Source organism: Diceros bicornis, chromosome 19 (assembly GCF_020826845.1).
Source record: "Diceros bicornis minor isolate mBicDic1 chromosome 19, mDicBic1.mat.cur, whole genome shotgun sequence".
Classification (NCBI taxonomy): domain Eukaryota; kingdom Metazoa; phylum Chordata; class Mammalia; order Perissodactyla; family Rhinocerotidae; genus Diceros; species Diceros bicornis.
This window is the reverse complement of record NC_080758.1, coordinates 14,114,589-14,120,588: the sequence shown is the minus strand read 5'-3', so window position 1 is coordinate 14,120,588 and position 6,000 is coordinate 14,114,589. Positions and strand designations below refer to the sequence as shown.

Sequence of the window (6,000 nt, the reverse complement as noted above, 5' to 3'; positions counted from 1 at the left end):
TCTCTCCAGCGTGAGGCAAGCTGTTCCTTGTTGTAAGTGGTAAGTACTCCGTGGGATATTTGGGAATGAATATATTGTCAATATACTATTGCCCAACAACCTTTCACCCAGTGACTTCAGCATCTAACGAAGAGCCCCGCGGCTGCTGACCTTGTGCCTCAGTTTGCTCATCTCAACAATGAGGATCATAGTGGTCCCTAAGGGATGCTTGTTTTGAGGATCAGTGCTTGGCATACAATAAACGCTCTATAAACGTTAGATATTACTGGACGAAGACAAGTACGAAAAAATTAAGGACAGGGCTAGGATTCCATGCCAGTTCTCCGGACCCCGCCGCAGGTTCCAGGCGGTAAGCGAGCGAAGGCGGCCCGAGGGTCCACGCGGCCACGCCCTCGCGCCGCGGATGCCGGGCCGGGCGGGGGCACCCAGCGCCCCGGCCGCGCAAGGCCCCCTGGGACCGGTAGTGCTGGGCGTGGCCGCGGGACTACATATCCCGGCGGTCCGTGCGCCCGGCTCGGCGGCTGCCGCCTCAGCCCCTCCACAGCGACGGCGGCGGCCGCGGCGGCTGAGTCGGTGGCGGCGCCGGCGGCTGCGGGCTGAGCGGCGAGTTTCCGACTTAAAGCTGAGCTGCGAGGAAAATGGCGGCGGGCGGTGAGTGGAGATAAAGGAGGAGCGGCGGCGGGCGAGCGGGTGGAGTGCGCGGCGGCGGGCGGAGGGCGAGTCCCCGGGCTGCCGCGAGCCGGCGGCTCGGGCTCGGCGGCTCGGGCTCGGCGGCGGCGCTGTGGGGCGCGCCGAGCGGGGGCCGCGCGGAGGGACTTTCGGGGTGTCGGGGCCGCGCCGCCTCCCCGCAGCCTGGGGCGGCCCGCGGCCGGACGAGGTGGGTCGAGGCTGGGCGGCCGCCGGCTCGGGGGTCCGAGGGGTCCCCGCGCTGAGGGGTCACCCCGAGGAGTTTGGGGGGCTCCGCGGGGGCCCACTTCCCCTGCTGTCCCTAAAGTTTTCTCTCCCCAGCCCTCGGGGCTGCTTTGAGAGCCCCCGCGTCCTCCTCCCGCTGCCTGGGCTCCTTCCAGTTAGTGGGAAGAAGCGGGGGGCGAGGGGAGCCGCGCGGACCCCCAGGACCCCCACCCCAGCCTCCGAGTCGCGCTCAGAATCGGGTTGGATTTTGCGGCTGTGTTTCCTCCGGCACTGGGGCATTTTTAATATTTTAACACATTATCTGCGGAATTTCCATTTTGGGCACGGGTAGGTTCTCAGCAGTTTTCTCGGTAAAAAGGCATTTTGCTGCCTCTGGTCTGAAGGCTGGGAAATGGCAAGTGGGAAGTTAGTGGATTGAATTTGGGGTTTGGCCGTCTTTATGATTACTGTTTTTTTCCCCTGCCCCATCTGTCCTGATGTATATCGATTCAGTGTGTAACGATTTAAATCAACTATTTGTCTTGCACATGCCTTAAAAAAAGCAGCCCACGAGTCGTGGGGAGGCTGAGTTGCTTCCCAGGCTGTTGGAGGGCACTCGGGGTGGAAAGTGAACCCGAGAGCAGTTGTGAGAGGGAGCGAGCGTCGTCGTGAAGTCTCCCTAGCAGGAGTTGTTCGCGATTCCCCAGTGGAATGACAACGAAAGGGATGAAATTCTCTCCAAGTCGAAACTTTTTTTTTTCCCCCTCCCGAATGTGAAGACTTCCTTTTTGCAGTTTTCGAGCAGCGCTTCAAAGCCAACCTGTTTTTGTTATTGAAGCCTGTACGGTAAGGAAACAGGAAGGCGAGTACCAGCTGTCTTGCTGCGGAGGTTTGAGATGGAGCTGAATGAGATGAGTGCGAGGGGTCTAGTATCGAGTGAGGTTGCTGCGTCTCCTTGGTTTAAATGCCCGGTCTCGGATCCGCCTAACTGGTCCCTGGCTGCAAGAAAGCCTCAGAATTTGTTGCAGCAGGTTGTGTAGAGGATGATGGAAAAACAGGAAAAAGAGGCCTTGTGAATGCCGCATAAACGAAAATGTTAAATGGAAATCTGTAAGTTCGTGAAACGTTTGTTCATGAAAAAAATTTAAATTATTGCTTGTTTATTTAGAATAGGTTATACCTATGATACCCAACTGGAAAGGTACAAAAACATTGAAAAATGGGTCTCTCTTCTACTCTGAACTCTCCAGTTCCTCCTCCTACAAGGCAGTTGGTTTCTAGGATAATCTTGGTCTTTGGAATAATTAAGATTTTTCACTTGAAACGTACCCCTGTTGGATACCAAAAGTAGGGAAGTAACATGAACAGAAAAAAAGAAAATGTGGTGGGAATACTTTTTTTTTTTTAACTGTCTTAAATGTTGATAGTTATTAGAAAAGCTCCTCTGAGCTTATTGCTTATGTTGCCTTATCCAGTGACACCCTTAAAGAAATGACAGTCTGGGGGGCTTAAAGGTTCATTGTTTGTATGTAAGATGAAGCCTCTGTTTGTAACATGTAAAATGGTATTGAACACTATAGCTCCTGTCACTGGAGATTGCTTCAGGTTCTGCATTTAAATGAGCAGTAATCTAGATTGCCTGTGATCCTAAATTATAGGGGTATTTTATGTATGGATAGAAATGACTTAATTGTCCAATCAGCATTAAAAAAAAAAAAAAAAAAACCGGATACCAGAGGCTGGCATATAGAAGTACATTTTGGTCATGAGAATTGTAGACTAAGTGGGAATGTTTCTAGAGCAGTTATAGAAAATGTTTCTGCCGTAAAATATAAAATATTCCTTAACTACAGAGGTTTTGAAAGTGCAAAATAACCCCAGCATGATTAACAGGATTTCTGTTTTTATAAGTTTTAGAAGGTGGTTTTAAATTTACCAACACTAACAATTCATTAAGAAAATTCAGTGAAATTAGAGTTTAGAGTATTAGGGAATTATATTAAATAATTTCACTATATTTTGAACGTGTATATACTGTGCATATTTCCCCCTGTATAAGAATTATTTCTGTAAATCGCCCCATATCCCCTAAGCAAATAAGTTAGAATTCATTTTGAAAGGAGTGAGTATGCTGTTGGACCCTGGACCTTTTTTCTGGGAGACGTGTAAATAAAAAATTGTTCTCTGCTTACTAATGCCTTCTTGACTTGTCTTTTGAAATAAACTTCCTTTCTATGTCAGGGACATATTAAAGATAAAAAGTTTTTTTTTTTAGTTCAGTCTTATGCATTAGCAGTATGATTCTAGAATAATTTCTTTTAACTTGAAGACTACTATGTTTTTGAGAAGTCTTTTAAAAGAATCATTTAAAAATATCTTCTTTTAGTTTGGACAATAGGGTAAGATAAAAAAACCAAGCTACAATTGTGCTGTCCCTAATTGTTGTTAAAATAAATGGCTTTAGGGTTTCTTTTTGCATTTTTTTAGACTATATAATTTCAAGCCTTGGCCAGAGGATGTAGACCTACTTTTGAAAACTTTTAATTTGTTTCAAGTTCAGAATGAGTCTAGCCTCCAGTGGCTGTTTGTCTACACAGCAAAGCGACTACTAGTTAACGTACTTGTTCCTCTTTTGATGCTACCTAGGACTAGGAAAAGAAGAGTCGTTGATTGTGATTGACGAGGTACTGTAGTTTCTCCTAGGTTAAACTAGAAATTACCTGTCCCAGTTTGATTTGAATTTACTCTGTAGTGTAGAATATTCTCATTATTGGGTGGTTAAAGCTCTAAGAGCTGAAAATTAGTATTGGAAATATATGTTAACTTTTCTTTTTCCTCGTAGTTCAACAGATTAACAAAATAGGAGACTGTGTTAGCTTAGATCCTCAGGGATAGCCTTGAGATTGAGTGCTGCAGTAAAAAGTAGGCATTTTCTTCCATTTTATGAGTGCTTTTTGGGGTGGGGGAGGGGATTCCAAAATGAACGTTTCACAGTTGATGTGGAGGAGAGGCTCTGCTGTAATGAGGCTCATTCCCTCACTTTGTTAATGTTTGCCAGGTAAATTCATTTGGCCCATTGGTTTTCTAACAGGATTTCTGGGAGAAGATTATTTTGGGTTAAGAAGGCAGTTTATCCAAAGCCTAACCTTATTTTTAGCCCCCCCCTAACAAATGATGGAATTGACTTGAATTTAATCGCCTTTCCCTTTCCTACCTTCTGGTGGAGAGTTGTTAAATGAACAGGAAAATGGCCAGAAGATACACAGCAGGAGTTGAAAGGAAGACCTGCAGTGTCTGGAAGGCCGATTTATCCAATCTTCTTAGACCTGCATACTGCCAGTTCCCAACTTTGTCAGCATTAACTTAGTTTGGTAGGTTCTGCTGGCCTAGGTCAATTTACGGGGCGGGGGGGGGGGGGCAGTAGTAAAGGTTTATTTAACTAACTGTGTAGTAAACTTTGTGGCCTAGAGGCAAAGGGAAGAAGTCTGACCTAACTGGCAAACAAAGCTTTACCTGTTTCAAAGAATATTCTAAGAGCAATTGGACTAGTCTTTTCTGTTTGTCCTTTTTCGTATTTTTCATTAGGAACATCTTTGTCCTATTTTTATTTTGTTTAATTTTTTTTATTGATATGTTTTAGGAAAGAGTGTGACTTTTTTTGTCTGATGTTCACCTAGGAAGGTATGCTTCTGAAATGTTTTAATTTCCTTGCTTAGAGGCTATGAGTGAAGGTTATGAAGATTCATTTTTTGGAAACTAGGCTGACTAGATTACTAAATTTAGCTCTTCATCATCCACACAATGATGAAAAGGGAATATTGGCCTGGGTATCACATAGTTATGGGTAATCTACTGCTCCCTGGGGCTTTGCTTTTGGTAGCTATGGCAGCTGAGTAAGAGTGGTGGATGGATAGATGGGAAAGGACCGCAGAAGTCAGCATAATCCTCAATTAGGATAAGCCTCACGGTTAATTGAATGTTGAGTGTACAGGTTATATCCCATTATAACAAACTCCAGGGAACTAGCGAAATTATTTTGTTGTACTGGAATTGAGCTTTATTGAAGATTGTTTGAAATAAATTAATCTTTTTGTTTTTGTTATCGGTGCTGGGAAAATTGTTTAATGTAACAATTTGACAAGTTGTTATTCATGAACCAGTGTGTTTCACCTTTATTTTTAATGCTTTTCCCTTTAAAAAGGAAAGAACCCATGGTGAACTGGACAGATAATTTATTCCCCTTCCATCTACCCACCACGTCTCGGTCTAGAGTAACTCCATAGCTTTATCTTAACCAAATAAGTTTATTAGTAAGTACTACTGCCATCATCAGAGTGTGGTCAGAGGAAATGGGGAATTCCCCAGGTTTCCGGGTGACTGCTGCTGGTAATTTTTTCTGCCCCTGACAACTTTTTAAATAAATTAATATACTTCATTTTAGTGTGAATTTTTCTTTGTCAGTAATAATTAAGGTAACCCTTTACTATTCAGCCCAATGTAGTTTGAGACTTTTACATCTCTATGTGGTACTGTTAAAAAAAAAAAAGTGATGGTAATAATTGTAGTCTTTAAGATAATTCCATATACATATGGAATTTTTCAGAAACAGGATTAATATACATATGAGAAAAATACTATTCTTATGCTTGGCCAGAAGTACACTTTTTTCTTTCTGTTCTGTACTTTTAGACGTTTACCAAACTTCAGGCATTTACATCCCACCTTCATATCTAAGGCTAGCATCTTTCGTTTGCTTAGAGAGTTTTGATTGGGTGCAGCAAGATATTTTTGAAGTCATTCTTTTAAATAGATGTTGCATGAAGGAGGGAAAATCTGAAAGAAGGAATTTCAAAGCAACCCAAGCAGTGTTTTGAAAGTTCTCGTCTTAAGAATAATGACTGACTAGTAGGCAGGAAGCCTGCAGTTGTATTGTGGTATTGTTCCTCCATCTTATGCATTTGAGAACTTGAGTACAAAAGAGCAGAAAGCATGGGGAGGGGAAGAAAGGGTTTTAACAAAAAAGAAGAAAAGGTGGGGGGGTACTTTTAGAGTCAATATTCTTTGCTTTTCTGTTTAAGTGAAATCTAAAACCAAATTATTTTACTTTGA

General features: G+C 43.5%; 1 protein-coding gene across 12 annotated transcripts in view; it reads left to right on the top strand.

The window, feature by feature from the left end:
• Positions 1–558: 558 nt before the first annotated feature.
• The window catches only part of NCOA3 (nuclear receptor coactivator 3), a 122,972-nt gene continuing 117,530 nt past the window's right edge, over positions 559–6,000 (top strand). For 11 of the 12 annotated variants that reach the window (XM_058562523.1, XM_058562521.1, XM_058562519.1 and 8 more), the window contains exon 1: positions 564–651. The gene's annotated coding sequence lies outside the window, so the exon portion shown is untranslated. Of the gene's footprint in view, positions 652–6,000 lie in introns of all 12 variants that reach the window. The other variant, XM_058562516.1, reaches the window with a different exon arrangement.